The sequence below is a fragment of the Lissotriton vulgaris genome, chromosome 5 (assembly GCF_964263255.1).
Source record: "Lissotriton vulgaris chromosome 5, aLisVul1.2, whole genome shotgun sequence".
NCBI lineage: Eukaryota > Metazoa > Chordata > Amphibia > Caudata > Salamandridae > Lissotriton > Lissotriton vulgaris.
The window spans coordinates 1,712,561,993-1,712,578,911 of NC_141693.1; positions in this window are offsets into that span (position 1 = coordinate 1,712,561,993).

Genomic DNA, 16,919 nt, shown 5'->3' on the forward strand with positions numbered 1-16,919 from the left:
TCCTCGGGGCCATCCCTGAGAAGGAACGCTTGTAAGTTTTTTTCTTGTGGAATTTTTGTGGTTTCAAAAGGAGAGTTTCTGAGCTTCTTGTGGCTCTTGAGCCTCCTGAGATTGTCAATTTTTGAGCAATGTAGCTGGGCGAGCTGTGATGTAAGGCTTTGTGAGTAATGCATGCGATTTTCAGGTGTATTCTGGCTTCGAGCGGGAGCCAATTCAGAGATTTTAAGTCCGGAGAGATGTGGGAGCGTTTTTTTGATCCGGTTATGAGCCTTGCTGCTGCATTGATGGAGGCTCTTAATGGTGCGGTTGTTGATAGAGGGAGGCCGCAGAGGGCAGTAATTCCATAGTCAATCCGAGGGATATCTAGAGCTTGAACGTCAGTTCTAAAGTCGTTGGCTTGAAGGAAGGGTTTCAGTTTTCTCAAAGTGTTGATTTGGAAATTAGCTCCCTTGGTTGCATTGCTGATATGTATTTGCATATTGAGATTGGATTCAAGGGTGATGCTTAAGGATTTGGCTGAGTCTACAATGATAGGTTGGACGTTGAAGGCAGTGAGGTGTTTAAGCCAGTCCTGGGCGATGGGGATTTTGGCGGGCGTTCTATTAGGAGGAATTCTGTTTTTAGGGCATTAAGTTTGAGATGGTTCTCTGCCAGCCATGTTTGTGTGTCTCTAAGTGTTGAGTTGAGAAGTTTGAGGTCTTTAGGGGATTGTAGTTTTAGGTAGAGTTGGGTATCATCCGCATACATGTGGAATTGCACATTAGAGGCATGAAGCAGTGCGGTGAGTGGCTCCATGACTAAGTTGAACAGGGTCAGTGATAGAGAGGACCCTTGCGGGACACCAAGTGTAACTGGAACAGGTGTGGACAGGGTGTTATAAGTTTTGAATTTCTGGGTCCGGTTATGTAGGAAGGAGGTGAACCATTTGAGTACTGTCCCAGAGATGCCCATTCTGATATGCAAGAGATCGAGTAGGTTCTCGTGTTTGACCGTATCGAATGCAGATGAGAGGTCAAGTAGCATGAAGAGGCAGGTGCCATTTTGGTCTAGAATTTAGAGTGCGTCATCAATAATGTGAGTCATGGCTGATTCTGTGCTGTGTCCTGCAGGGAAGCCGGATTGGTGTTGGTTGAGGAGGTCAAAGTGAGTGTTGTGTTTAGTCAGTTGGAGGTGGACACATTTTTCTAACAGTTAGGCTAAGGTAGGTATATTAGTGATGGGGCAGTAGTTATTGAGGTCAGTAGGGTCAGCTGTGGGTTTCTTGAGAATGGGTGATACTTGTCCCACTTTGTGGGGGTCTGGGATAGTTCCTTGTTGAAGAGAACTGTTAATGATTTTGGTCCAGAGGGGGAGAAGCCATGGGCTAAAGTCCTTTACGGCGTTTGCAGGTAGAGGATCCGAGAGGTGGTTAGAGGGCTTCAGGGTACTTAGGATATTGCCTATAGAATCTTACGTGTAGGTATCAAAGGATTCCCAAGTAGCTTTGTTTTTTTAATTTGGCGGGTGTTTTGCTGCTGGGGTTAGAGAATAGGTTAAGATCCGTGAGGAGGTCTTTCTTGATGTTGATTGTTTTTGTGTTAAAGAAGGTAGAGATTTCTTCGCAGGATGGTAGCGTGCTGGTTACACTATGCACTCGCTGTGGTTCATCTTTGGATTGAGTTTTGATTAGTTCAAATAGCTTTTGTGGTCGTTTTTTTGCTTGGTCTAGTTGCTGGTTAAAGAAGTTCGCTTTTGTTCGTTTGATTTTTCTGAAGTAAGCATTTCTTTTTTTCCTCAGAGTGTTCAGGTGCGTAGCTGATGGGGTGGACCTCCAATTGCATTCTGCTAGTCTCATGTCTCATCTATCCTTGTTCAGTAGACTGTCATAACATGGCTTTGAGCTTTTGGAAGAGATTCTCTTTAACTGAGGGGGGGCAACCTCGTTGATTATCGTAGTCATTGAGTTGAGGTAGTGCTCGGTAAGGACCTGGACGTCGTTGATGCCAGAGGGGGGTATGAGTAGGTTGTAGCTGGGGGAGGGTGAGGAGATGGGATTGAAATTCCTTAAGTCTCTTTTCCATACCTTGGGTTTGGTGGATTGGGCTGGGTGAAGTTTCACCAGTTCATTGATGAAGAATGTGATAATGTGGTGGTCGGACCAGTCACAAGGTTGGATTGAGTCAAGTAGGGTGGTGCGATCTTTGGAGATAATGAGGTCAAGGAAAGAGACTTTGTCATGAGTAGGGCTGTCGCAGATTTGGGTTAGGTCTAAGGTTTTGAGGAAGTTTTTGAAACTGTTAACCAATAAGTCGTTCTGATCGTTCCAATGAAGGTTGAAGTCATCAAGGAATATTTGAGTGTTTTGACGACCCGAGTTAGTTGTGATCATGTCCATGAGGTGTTCAGTGAAGGTGAGGTTGTCACCAGGAGGGTGGTAGATAATATGTAGAGAGCATACTGGATTGCCCTCACTGTTGACGTTGAGGCAGAAGTGTTCACAAGAGGAGAATGTAGGGGAGATAGCTCTGGTTACTGAAAGGATACTGCGATAAATGCATGCTATCCCACCTCCTGTTTTGCCAGTCCTATTCAATCTAATGATGTGATAGTTAGGGGAACTAGAATGTCGATGAGGGGGGATGAGGATTCAGTTAGCCAGGTTTCGGTGAGTATGGTAAGGTCTAGGTCATGTACGATAATGAGGTCGGCTATGTTAGATGCGTGTCTGGGGGCAGATCTGCAGTTGAGTAATGTGCATTTGAGGAGTGGGCTAAGGAGGGAGGTGGCGGGGTCCAAAGTGAGGGTGACTGCTTTCAAATTGTTAGAGATGGTGCCTCTAATATTTTCAGTGGGGGGCCTGTTAGGGTTAGAGGGGATGGTGGGGATAGGAAGGTGAGAGGACAGTGGTGAGCTATTTTGGGAGGGGTGCGTGTGAGGGTTGGACCGGATGGTGGGGATGGAGAGAGGAGTAGTGGCTATGTGGGTGGTGGGAGCAGATTCGTAGGAATGTAGTAGGGCCCGTATGTCATATCGTGTCCAAGGATTGGTGCAGCGGAGAGGGCGGTTGGAAGAATTAGGGGCAGGGATAGAAGTCCAAGGAGGGAGATGAGTTTGTGAGGGAGTGTGGGATGGTTGGGGTGCTTGCGGGATAACACTGTACTAGGTGGAGAGGGGAGCTGGCAGGACCTGGTCCACTTAAAGACTTGCAGTTGTATAGGACATCCAGAGGGGAGGGGAAGGATCACACAGTGCGGCAGTCACAAAGAACAGGATATTAAGGCTTTATTTGGGGGCAGGTTGCTGTAGGCACCCCACGACAGTAACAACTAAACAAACACGCTGAGTCATCCACTAATTGTGCGGTATTGGCGCAGTTGGGCCGGGAGGAGGTGTTTACAGTGGAGCTCTGCCGCCTACAGCAGTCTGAGCGTCATTGCACTGATTCCCATAACCCTCTGACGTCACAAGGGTGATGTCATGGAGTCTGTGCTCCAGCACTCTGGGCACAGCAGCACAGAACTCACTCTGGGCACTGCACAGCTTCTAATGCAGCACTCTGAGCACTGCACAGTGAAAGCGACCGGCAGCGACAACGCCAAGTCCCTGGCAGGGCACTGAGTGAGGGACCAGGGAGTTGTGGAAGAGAGAGGGGGAGGGGGGCTGGTGAATAAGAGAGGGGGGAGGGCTCAGGGTCTGCGGATGCCTGCTGCGAGGGTGCACGATATGGCCGGGGCAGATACGAACGTCTCTAGTCAGACGAGGTCCGACTGCTGGGCAATGTTACTTTAAAAGTAGAATCGGGCTTACCAAAACTGCTGCGCAGATCCTTTAAAAGCAGGACTGCCTCACACACATGCCTTTAAGAACCGTTGTTGGCAGGGAGTTCACGAGAAACACCGTGGAGTGCTCGCTAAAGTGAAAGCGACCGGCAGCTCACGAGAAACGCCGTGGAGTGCTCGCAAAAGTGAAAGCGACCGGCAGCGACCACACCAAGTCCCTGGCAGGGCACTGAGTGAGGGGCCACGGAGGTGGAAGGGAGAGAGAGAGAGGGAGGGGGTCTGGTGAATGAGAGAGGGGGGAGGGCTCAGGGTATGCAGATGCCTGCTGTGAGGGTGTAAGAGATGGCCGGGGCAGGCAGGCAGCGCTTGCTGATTTTAGTGTAATGAATGGGCGGGTACAGTCAGGCTTCCCCAGACAAAGTAGTAACATGATCCACAACAGATGGCGCCGCTGCGCTCTCCCGACAGCTGTAGGCCGTGGGACTGAACATTTACAGAGAAGGTGGGACATGCGCCTGCCTTTAGCCAATTACGTGCTGAAAGACACACCAAAGGCCAAAAGACTGTGTGGGAAATAAAAAGCCACAAGCACAAGTTTAGTAAAAGTCTGGAGAAGTTTGTAGTGATTCCCAGAGGCCATCTCCTAGAGCAGCGCATGTGCGCTGCACTAGGCTCGACCTAAAAACTATGGGGCAGATTTATGAGGCCCTTGCGCCACGTTTACGCCGCTGTTGCGTCACGCAAGGTGGCGTAAACGTGGCGCATCCCTACGAACGATTTACAACGTGACGCATCTAGGCAGATGCGTCACGTTGTAAAGCCCTGCGCCGCTTGTGGGCGTTCCAGCGCAGGGTGGGCGTTCCGGGGCAGGTGCGCCTCGCAAAAGTGGCTGTGTGAAATCTATGAGATTTCACTCAGTCACTTTTAAGCCAATGCTGCGTCAAAAGCCTGCGCCTGCTTGAAGCAGGCGTAGGTCTTGACGCAGCATTGTTAAAATGGGGCATCCCGAGCCTTGCTGGAGCTGCGTCGTGCTTGCGACGCAGCTCCAGCAATGCGCCACATTTCCGGCACAGATGCGTCACGCATCTGTGCCGTTTTTGCACCATGGTGCGCCGCATTATAAATGCGGTGCACCATGGCTGGCGGAGCTGTGGCGCACTGTGGCGCATGTTAACTGGCGCATCCCTGGGGATGCGCCAGTTAACATAAATCTGCCCCTATGTTTTGACATAGGTAGAATGTTATAGGCTGTAGTTGAAATAATATAATGGATTCCCAGGCTCCTGTTTGTAGTTTTCAGGAAGGCAGTAGTCTGTGTTGTCTGTACGTATTGCATAATGAGGCTATTGCTCATTAAGTGTAACTGTGTAGGCTACGCCTTTTGGCTTGCCAATGCGTGTCATTATCAAAAGTGATAGTACTCGGAGGTCCGGACTGTAAACAGAAAGGTTATTAGACATTCACTAGAGGATCACATTAAGCAAAAACCAGCAATGCTTTGATAGAAGATGAAGCCATTGCCTTCAACAGGCCCATTGTTGAGAGTTTCCGCTGTAAGAATTCAGGGGCATATTATCAAGGGGGTTTATCTCCGCTTTTTTGGCTTTAAAAGCCAAGAAAGCGGAGATAAAATTATCTCTCTATTACCAAGCTGTCGCTAACACCAGTTAGTGACAGCTAATAGGAGATAGCGACCATCTTGGGCCCCGCTTTGCATGTCAGTGATATTTATCACTAATGACATGCAAAGTGGGCGTGCCAAGATGTTAGCGACTGGAAACAGTCGCTAACATCGCTATCTCCTATTATCAACCTTTGGAGATATTCGCGCTAAGCGCGAATATCTCCAAAAGCTAACACCTGCCCTGAGCAGTTCTTAGCCATGTTATCCAATGGGAGGTGGATAACATGGCTAAGAGCATTTGCTCGATAATGCATGAATATCGCTGACTTTTCAGCGATATTCATGCATTGCGGCCGTTTTTTATCGCATTTGCGATAAACCTTGATAATAGCAATGTTTATCTGCGATAAAAATCGCCGATGTGCGGCGATAATTTTTGTCTCTAAACTAGTTAGAGACAAATATTATCGCTAGTTGTTGGTAATATGCCCCTATGTTTTCAGATAGTCAGACAAAGCAGTGTAGAATGCTAAAAGTGACGAACCTGGCGATAGGAATCCTAACCACGTTACCTGTATTTCAGCTTATCTTCCTCTGCTGAAGCACTACTACAGTGATGGCCTGGGACCCGTGCGGACAACCGGACTCAGAGGAAGGGGTCATCAAAGGAGAGGTATTCATGAAAGGAAAGGAAGTGTTGGTCAGGCGCGGGTGTGACTTCCAAGGACAGAGTCATGCGGAAGGAGAGGGTTTATGACTTGTGCATGTGAGAGCGGGGGCAGCCAGGGTGTGCAGGGGATGCTCGCAGGGTCAGGGGAGTGCGCTGGCGATCGATCGTGAACAGGGGGACCAAGGTACCTAAAATAGCTGCTGTGCATATTGTACATGAATGACAAGATGGCGCAGATGATGTTCAGTTCGCAAACTAAAATTCCATTGTAAAAAAAGGTAGAGCTGATGGCCTTTTTCAAAGCTGCCCGGCGCTAACCGCCTCTATACCATTCTAGTTACCAAACAAAGAGGCAGGCGCTGGAGACTGGAAGGCAGGAAACAGAAGTTTTATTCCGACGGAGCAGAACACATCAGATCAGACAACAGGGTATCGTTTCGAGGTGCTCTAACAGCCTCTCTGATGCCTGGCCTCTTATACCCTGGTTTATGACATATGAGCATTCTTTATTGCAGAAAAGACTCTTTGAAGTATGAAAAGACATCCCCGGAATCCCAGTTTCAGACCCACCCCCACACGTATTTACAGTAGAGGTCCTCACCCCACATACAATAGGAGGGGGCTATCACGCAGCTGAGTGTTCCGCCGATTCTTAGGATGTGTGCGCCTGATCGTATCTCAGGGGGTGGGGAGGCCATGATCAATAGTAGCTCCTTTGAAGAGGAGCGACTCCATACAATAGGAGGGCAATAAACTGTATCCCCCGGCTAGGTGATGGCCTGGGACCCGTGCGGACAACCGGACTCAGAGGAAGGGGGTCATCAAAGGAGAGGTATTCATGAAAGGAAAGGAAGTGTTGGTCAGGCGCGGGTGTGACTCCCAAGGACAGAGTCATGCGGAAGGAGAGGGTTTATGACTTGTGCATGTGAGAGCGGGGGCAGCCAGGGTGTGCAGGGGATGCTCGCAGGGTCAGGGGAGCGCGCTGGCGATCGATCGTGAACAGGGAGACCATGGTACCTAAAATAGCTGCCGTGCATATTGTACATGAATGACAAGATGGCGCAGATGATGTTCAGTTCGCAAACTAAAATTCCACAGTCCTCCCTTTTAACATGTCTCGCCAACTTGTCAATTCGGGTCTATCCCCATAAGGCCACGTACTTCTACCTCGTAGAGGGGACTCATGTGCTCAGTTCGGAAGTCCAAAGTCTTAGGGCACATGCAGTTAGAAATGAGTGCACACAAAGATGGCAAGCATTGAATACCCAGGCAACACCCACATAGTATCACAATCAGTATCAATATGAATGTAAACAACCTCCATCCCCAGCCCTTCAAAGTGTCCCAAAACCAGCTCCCAAGCGACCATCCTTCTTGCTCTTGGTGAACTTCTGAGGAAAGTCTATGGAGGTGCTCAATTGCCTTGTAGACTGAGGGCGAGTTATCTGGCACGTAGGTGCAACAGCTAGATCCGATGATGCGGCATGCTCCTCCACGATAGGCTAGAACAACGTCTAGAACCAGGCGATTTTGAAGGGTCACGAGGCGGACCGCCTGAAGCTCAGCCGTGTTGTTAGCGAGGGCGCCAGCTGTGATGTTGATGGTTGTTTCTATTGCCTGGGTCAGATGTCGGATGGCGCGGCTGTTCGCCATCGGGCCCCACAGAGGAACAAGTCCCTTCACTGCATCCAGGAACTGTGCTCCAGTGGAGTCGGCTTGTCCAATGTCACTTTCGCGTTTCTGCCGGTGATGATCAGCAGGGGCTACATACGTGGGGGGGAGGACGAAAGCGATGTAGCAAGTGCCTCTCCAACCTTTCGGGAGCCAGGTGTAAGCTTTGGTGCCACAAACAAAGTACATATTCGGAGAAGCAACAAAAGAGGGGGGATCAATTGAGTCCAGTGACCTTGTGATGTGGCAGGCACTGTGACCTACCAGCTGTCTTCCTAGGCCTTCGATGCACACCTGGCCGGTGACGTTGATGACAGACAGAGCCACAGTCAGAGTGGCGGCGGTTTGCTTCTGTAGGTGGGAGAAGGTGGCTCTAGCTGGATTATGGAGCACCTGCATTTCTACTCGCTCCTTTGCAGGGATGTCCATAAGGAAAGCGGAACCAGAGAGAACAGGACGAAAGGGAGCCGATGTCCTTCCGGTTTTGTTCAGCCAGAACCCATGGTAGAAGTGTGACACTGTTTGACCAGAAGTGGCTTGGTCTTTGTGGCTTTCTTGCATGAGGATCAACCAGGCAAGGCAGGAGCCATGAATTGAGAAGGGAAAACGGATGAAGGGGATGGAGTGACCGGTGGCATGCGGGAGCAGTCCGCAGATCCAGCAGTTGGTGGCACTTGCAGCAAGGTTGTGCTGGTGCAACAGTTGTACAAAGGAATTGTTCCAGAACTCCTTACGCCTCTCTCGAAGCTGAGGTGAGAGGGAGATCAGGTGATGCTCTTTCATAGTGGTTGGCTGTGCAGTGGTTAGCAATATCTGATGAGCAGGAGTGCTTTCCTCCAAGATCCAGAAGGAAGTCATGAGGAGGAGGCAAAAGAGGAAAGCAACGAAGAAGGCGATTGTCTTTGATTTGTGCATATTGTCAGTCTTTGGGTTCCTGTAGTGGGTATTTCCGGCTGCTTCCATCATCTTCTTATCTGGCGCTTCCATCATCTTCTTATCTGGCGCTTCCATCATCTTCAAGGTGCTCGGTAGCGGGCAGAACCACAGACTTTGTTTAGCTTCTCTCCGGGTAACCCTTGGTGGTGTTTGGGTCACCGTTCTGAGATTTAACTTAGTCCGTGGTCTACTTAGCCGAAGCTCCCTCCTTTCGACGCAGGAAATACCCTTCCCTGGATGGCACAGTGGGATCAGGGAATTTTGCAAGTTCAAGTGCCTCGGTATCGGGATAGCAGTTCAGCGATGGTCGATCCTTGTTCAGGAGCTCTTCTTGGTTGTCGATGTCTTCGGTTGTGGCCAGGGTCGAGGAGACCTTCTTGCAGTGGTGTGCGTGCAGCCAATGCCGCTTCCCCTCCACTCGAAGAGCTGTCTGGGTGGTGATCAGTACTTGCCAGGGGCCCATCCACCGGGGTTCCAGACTCTTCGCCCGTTGAAAATTTCGGACTAATACATAGTCTCCCGGTTGGATGTCGTGGCCCGGACCCCTGGAAGCATCGGGGATGGCCTGCTGCACCTGCTGATGAATGACAGACAATGTTTTTGTTAATTTGTACAAGTAATCAGACAGTAGGACGTCCGGGACGTCATGAATGGAGGTCGGTTTGGGGGCAGTCCAAAGGTTCATTGGTCGCCCAAATACAACCTCATAGGGGGTCAAATGGTGCTTAGTGGGAGTGGAGCGCATTGATAGCAATGCCAGTGGGAGGGCATCTGGCCATTTAAGTCCTGTGGTGGCCACTATTTTTGACAATTTCAGCTTCAATGTAGCGTTGTGTCGTTCCACCAAACCAGCAGATTGGGGGTGGAAGACCGCATGGAACCTCTGCTTCACACCCAACCCCTTCAGAATCAGCTGGATAACTTCTGCTATGAAGTGGGGGCCGTTGTCGCTCCATAAAATTCGACAGAGGCCGTAGCGAGGAAAAAACTCTTTCAGTAGCACTTTGGCAGTAGTCATGGCAGTATTATCACGGGTTGGATAGGCTTCCACCCATTTGCTGAAGGCACATACAATGACCAGTACATACTTCAAGCTTTGGCATCGCTCTAGCTGAATGTAATCCATCTGGAGGACCTCAAAGGGGTGATCGGGGATCCCAAACCCTCCCCGGGCACTACAGTTCCTTTCCCGGGGTTGTGTTGCAAGCAGATAAGGCACTGCTGGACCAGACGTTTGGCTGAGTCGGGGATTTTGTCGTTGTGCCAGACTTTGGAAATGAGCTCGATCATGGGGGCAGATCCTATGTGTGCGGGGGAGTGTGCCATAGTCAGTATGGGGATCAGGTATGAGTCAGGCAGCAACCATTTGTTCGCATCCTTTGTCCGCCAGCAGCCTTCATCATCCTTCAGACCCACCCGTGCCCACTCAGTCAGTTCGTGAGGTGTGCTGACCGACTGGATGTCTCTAATCGTCTCCCTAGCGTCAGTCCATTTCTCTGCTTGTGACCTGGTCACATACATGCGTGTCGTTGTCCTATTTTCAGTTGTGGTTCGTGCAGTGATATCGGCCAGCGCGTTTCCTTGTCCGACTAAGTCTGTCACCTTCTTGTGTGCCTGACACTTGATCACTGCTAATCGTTTGGGGAGTAGTACTGCTTCGATCAGGGCAGAAACTAGATCCCCGTGGAGGATGGGTGTGCCGTGGGACGTCAGGAATCCCCTTTCCCTCCATAAGAGCCCAAAATGATGAACCACCCCGAAGGCATACTGGCTGTCTGTGTAAATGTTCGCCGTGGTCCCTGTCGCTATGATGCATGCTCGTGTGAGGGCTATTATCTCTGCCGCCTGCGCGGATCGTTGTGTGATGCGGGCTGTCTCAACTAAAGTTCGGGCTGTCGTTACCGCATAGGCAGCTGAAGTGGTGCCATCTGGGAGTTTGATGCATGAGCCGTCTACCCATAGCTCTCCATCAGGGTCTGTGAAAGCAGTGTCTCGGAGGTCAATTCTACTCCTAGTTTGTTCGTCCGTGAGGGTTACACAGTCATGTATGGGAGGCACGTCGGGGTCATTTTCTGGCAAAGGCAACAGTGTGGCAGGATTCAAAGTCGGGCATCTCTTCAGAGTGATGTGGGGGGCAAGTAGGGTCAATTCGTACCCCGTCAGTCGTGCACTAGTCAGGTGTTGAGTCTTGGTCTGGTTCAAAAGGGTGTCGACCGCATGGGGTACTAACACAGTGAGGGAGTTCGAAAGTACGATTCCCTCGCTCTGACGGATAGAGACAGCAGCGGCGACTACTGCTCGAAGGCAGGCAGGCAAAGCTCTGGCTACGGGGTCAAGAGTAGCAGAGAAGTAGGCACAAGGGCGCTGCTTACGGCCGATGGGCTGAGTTAGAACAGACAACGCGCATCCCTCCCTTTCGTGAGTGAAGAGGGAGAAGGGCTTGGAGTAATCCGGTGTTCCCAGGACAGGTGCTGAACAAAGGGCATCCCGCAACTCTTTAAAGGACGTTTGGCATTCGGGGGTCCAAGGGAGCGGGAAGGGGACATCTTTGGCCAACAAGGAAAGTAGGGGTTTTATTATGAGGCTGAAATTTGGTAACCACTGTCTGCAGAAAGAGGTTAGACCCACCAAAGAACGGACTTGCTTTTGGGTTTTTGGGATGGGAGTGTCTAGGATGGTTTGGATTCGATCGGACGTAAGTTTCCTCCCTTCTTTGGACAGGAGATGGCCTAGGTATGTCACTTGAGGCTGGCAGAACTGCAATTTCTTTTTAGAGACTTTGTGGCCATTTTCTGCAAGAAAGTGTAAGAGTTGGACAGTGGCTGTGATTGCAAGTGGGGTGGTGTCGGCCGCCAAAAGGATATCATCGACGTATTGGATCAACACCACTCCATCTGGAAGCTGGATGGCGTCCAGCTGTCTTTTGAGGGCCTGGCTGTAAATGCTGGGACTTTCAGTGTAGCCCTGGGGAGCTCTACAAAATCGGTACGAGCGGGATTTTAGGGTGAAGCCGAAGAGATAACGGCTGTCTGGGTGGATGGGGATAGAGAAAAATTCATTTTTGAGGTCAATGACAGTGAAGGTGGTGGCAGTGGACGGGATGAGGGTCAGAATGGTGGTGATGTCTGAGACTACAGGGTACTGGGGTACAACCCTTTGTTAACCTCCCGCAGGTCGATGATGAAGCGGTACGCTTTCTCATCTCCCTCGCCTTGCTTCTTAACAATGGGTAGGATAGGGCTGTTGCAGACATTGCTAACTACTTCCTCTACCACTCCTGCATCTACCAGGGACTGAATGATCGCTACCAGTGCCTTCTCGCCCTCGGGCGATATCCGATACTGTGGGAGTTTCGGGAGTATTGCGTCTTGTCTTACCGTTATGTGCACAGGGTAAATCATCATTTGTCCCACATCAGAGTCATTTTTGGCCCATAGGTAAGGGGGCAGGGTGTCGAGCAAGGACAGGTCAGCGTCAGTTATGGAGTACATGTGTTGTGCTGGGCAGGATTTGGAAATGCTCGGGTTGTCGTACAGGATGACTCGGACTCCATCTGGGGAACACCTAATGGTAGCTCGAAAATGCTTTAGTAAATCAATGCCCATAATGGCGTCAGGGGAGTTGGAGGAGAGCAAAAATGTTGTGTCAGTGGGGTTGTTTTCCAGGTCAAAGGAGATAGGTACGGACAGGGGGTTAGTGGAGGGCGTCCCATCGAAACCTATCGATGTAATGTGTGAGCCAGACAAGGGTGCCCTTGGAATCAGTCGTTTCGATAACACACTACGTGTCGCCCTAGTGTCTACCAAAAATGGAGACTTTGTACCCAGGACCTTAGCGGCGACGTAAGGACCTTGCTGGTCGACACAGAGCTCGACTGGATTCCTCCCTTGCCCCTGGCAGTCCTATGCAAAGTCGGGGGCATTCTCACTGTCGGATAGTTGATACTGGTTCTGTCGGGGACGGTCAAATGTGTTCGATCTCCCTGGTCTGTCGTTGTTGGTGTCATTTGTGTACCTTCGTCCCTGTCCCCTATTTCTCGGTCCACCCGCTACGTCCTTGGGGTCCCTATTTCTGTTCATTTCTAACAGAACCGGACACTGGGACTTCCAATGGCCGAATCCTTTGCAGAAGGCACACTGGTCCTCGCTAATGTCTCTACGTCCAATGTGGGGTGTTGGGGTGCGATCTTTAGGAGGGGGATTTCTAGGGGCGGTTGATTGGTAGTTCCCCCTGTGGGGTTCTCTTCCGACCGCTACCCCTTGTATCTGGGCTATCATCACCCTTTCTTTCAAATCTTTCTTCTTTCTCTCGGATGCCCTATCACTCTCATTCTTTTGATGTTCGTAATACTGAGCCATCTGAAGGATAGCTGCGGGTTTGGAGGCCCCCCAACTACTCTCGCTCGTCTGTAACTTTTGGGAGACCTCTTGCGATAGACCCTTTACATAATTTTGCACAAACAGGTGTTGTCCGGTGGCGGTGGTCATGTCTTGGCCACTGTAGTCGGAGAACACCGTCTCAAATCGGGAGAAGTATTCCAATACGTCTTCCTGGGGTTTCTGACGGCAAGCCGTGACTATCGACCAATCTACCTTTTTCTCTGGGATTAATGTTTTTAGCTTCTGAACTATTTTGTCTGGGAGTTCCAGTACGTCTTTTACAGGTTTCCTTCCGGGCTCTCGCTGTCTATCTAGCTCACTGAGTTGATTCCAGGTATGTCCGAACAGATCTGTGTGGTCGGCTTTCCGGATTTGCTTCCACACGTCAGCCGGCAGACATAACCCGAAAAACAAGTCAATGTCCGCTAAAGTCATTATCGTCGAACCCAAGGCTGTCCCTAATTCGGTATAAAATGTTGTCGGGTTCTTTCTTAAATCGGGCAGGGTTTGCCTAAAAGTTAAGATATCTTGTCGATCCCATGGTTGATAAACCCAATTGTACACAACCCTCCCCTTTGCATCTGTGTGGTTGATATCGTCGTTCGTTCCCTGACCTCGTGGCGGAATCCAGTAAGGGGCCGCTTCTCTGATAGGCATCATAGTGCTGGCTACTTCTAATGAGGTCTCGGTCGTTTCAGGGACTGTAATCTTGACTTCTGGTTTCTGTTCCGTGAGGTGGCGGAAGACTTCAAGCGTTTGCATGAAGAGGTCCGTCATATCGTGTTCAGTCCCATCTCCGACATCGACCTTTCTATATAGAGTTGTCAGTTTAGCGGGGCCCTTATTCTGATACCTATCCTCGTATGCGTTCAGGGTGTGGTAGCTGAATCGTAAAATGAAATGCCGTCTGTGGCTACCGGCATGTGAATTGTGCATATCCATCGTGTATTCTTCGCTCTCCTTCCGTTCTACTAGTGTCTTCACTATCTTGTCAATCCCATCCCGCTCATCTTTGCTCAATCTATTTGGTCTGGCTGGTGGTTGCTTGCTAGCCTCGGGGTCATCTGGTGTCGCTACTAATGCAGCCGGTGCAGAGGCACTCTCGCTTGTCCTCGGAGCTGGTAGGTGCTGTATCAGAGGTTGGCAGGGGGCATATGGAGGGGGCATGTAGATGATTGGAGGACCTAGCAGTAACTCATCGTTCGCCTGTTGTTTGGAGGGCAGCTCAGGGTAGAGCGTAGAGGGGGTCCTAACAGGGCATTGGCCTGTCAACCCTGATTCTTGCTTTTGTGTAGCTTCCTTTCTTTCTTTTATTTCTTCTTCTAGTTGCTTAGCGGCTAGGTGGGCTGCCTTTCGTAACTCTTTCCCTATTTTCGCTTCTTCTCTTTTCTTTCGTTGTTCCGCTTCTTTGCGCCACATGCCGATACTATCGAGCATGGTGGGCGTAGTCTTATTTTTCTGGAGCGCTGCTTCTAATGTTTCTATTTTATGATCATCAAAGGAACCTATCAGTGGCCACTGACTTTCGGGGTCCTTCTTTGTATATTTATGCCATAACTGATTATAAGCTATAGCTACTAGTCCATGCTTAATGAACATGTCCTTATTAAGGGTGCCTTCCAGTGGAGCCGGATGGTTCATCTCTAATAAGCGGTCCGGGCTAAACGGGCTACCAATCAGTGGGGAGAAGATAGGCATGACGGATTACAACGGGGACAAAAGTCTGCACTACCTATCTTATCACTGCGTGCAAAGACTAGACAGAATATTTCTATTCTTCGTTGTTTGCAGGCGGTGAATACCTCAAAAGAACCAATATCGAACAGTCAATGTTCGGTCAATCAAACAATCAATGGGGAGAATAAGTAGGCACGACGGGTTACAACGGGGACAAAAGTCTGCGTTACCTACCCTTTCACTACCTGCAAAGAGAGAACCTGTTCTTCCCTGTTTGCAGACAGAGAATCTCCAGAAAACAATCCGCGAACAATAGTTCGGGCCAAACAATCAATCAGTGGGGGAGGAAGATAGGCACGAAGGATTACAACGGGGACAAAAGTCTGCGTTACCTATCCTTCACTGCTTGCAAAGGGAGAGCCTGTTGTTTCTCCGTTTGCAGACAGCGAATCTCCAAACAAATCAACAAAAGAGTAATACTAGTATTATCCAAATCAAACAATCATTTCGCAATTTGTCGCATTTACACGACCTTACCCGGACCGCATGGACCGTTTCCTGTCTTCCGAACCCAGCGCCCGATCGTCCTCTATTCTTCGTGATCTTCGCGGCACTCCTGATGGTTCCCAGTCAGGACCGTAGATCACTCGAGAGAGGTCTGTTCGGAACCAGTGAAGTTCGGATGATCGGCTGTCAGACGAGGGTCTATCGGACAGGAGCTCTCCCGATCGTTGCAGTCGTTCACTCTGTCGTCAGGACCTCTCCCACTGGATCCACGAGTCGCTGATGGGCCCCACGTTTGGGACGCCAATTGTAAAAAAAGGTAGAGCTGATGGCCTTTTTCAAAGCTGCCCGGCGCTAACCGCCTCTATACCATTCTAGTTACCAAACAAAGAGGCAGGCGCTGGAGACTGGAAGGCAGGAAACAGAAGTTTTATTCCGACGGAGCAGAACACATCAGATCAGACAACAGGGTATCGTTTCGAGGTGCTCTAACAGCCTCTCTGAGGCCTGGCCTCTTATACCCTGGTTTATGACATGTGAGCATTCTTTATTGCAGAAAAGACTATTTGAAGTATGAAAAGACATCCCCGGAATCCCCGTTTCAGACCCACCCCCACACGTATCTACAGTAGAGGTCCTCACCCCACATACAATAGGAGGGGGCTATCACGCAGCTGAGTGTTCCTCCGATTCTTAGGATGTGTGCGCCTGATCGTATCTCAGGGGGTGGGGAGGCCATGATCAATAGTAGCTCCTTTGAAGAGGAGCGACTCCATACAATAGGGGGGCAATAAACTGTATCCCCCGGCTAGGTGATGGCCTGGGACCCGTGCGGACAACCGGACTCAGAGGAAGGGGTCATCAAAGGAGAGGTATTCATGAAAGGAAAGGAAGTGTTGGTCAGGCCCGGGTGTGACTCCCAAGGACAGAGTCATGCGGAAGGAGAGGGTTTATGACTTGTGCATGTGAGAGCGGGGGCAGCCAGGGTGTGCAGGGGATGCTCGCAGGGTCAGGGGAGCGCGCTGGCAATTGATCGTGAACAGGGAGACCATGGTACCTAAAATAGCTGCCGTGCATATTGTACATGAATGACAAGATGGCGCAGATGATGTTCAGTTCGCAAACTAAAATTCCACAACGTGCTGAAAGACACACCAAAGGCCAAAAGACTGTGTGGGAAATAAAAAGCCACAAGCACAAGTTTAGTAAAAGTCTGGAGAAGTTTGTAGTGATTCCCAGAGGCCATCTCCTAGAGCAGCGCATGTGCGCTGCACTAGGCTCGACCTAAAAACTATGGGGCAGATTTATGAGGCCGTTGCGCCACGTTTACGCCGCTGTTGCGTCACGCAAGGCGGCGTAAACGTGGCGCATCCCTACGAACGATTTACAACGTGACGCATCTAGGCAGATGCGTCACGTTGTAAAGCCCTGCGTCGCTTGTGGGCGTTCCGGCGCAGGGTGGGCGTTCCGGGGCAGGTGCGCCTCGCAAAAGTGGCTGTGTGAAATCTATGAGATTTCACTCAGTCACTTTTAAGCCAATGCTGCGTCAAAAGCCTGCGCCTGCTTGAAGCAGGCGTAGGTCTTGACGCAGCATTGTTAAAATGGGGCACCCCCGAGCCTTGCTGGAGCTGCGTCGCGCTTGCGACGCAGCTCCAGCAATGCGCCACATTTCCGGCACAGATGCGTCACGCATCTGTGCC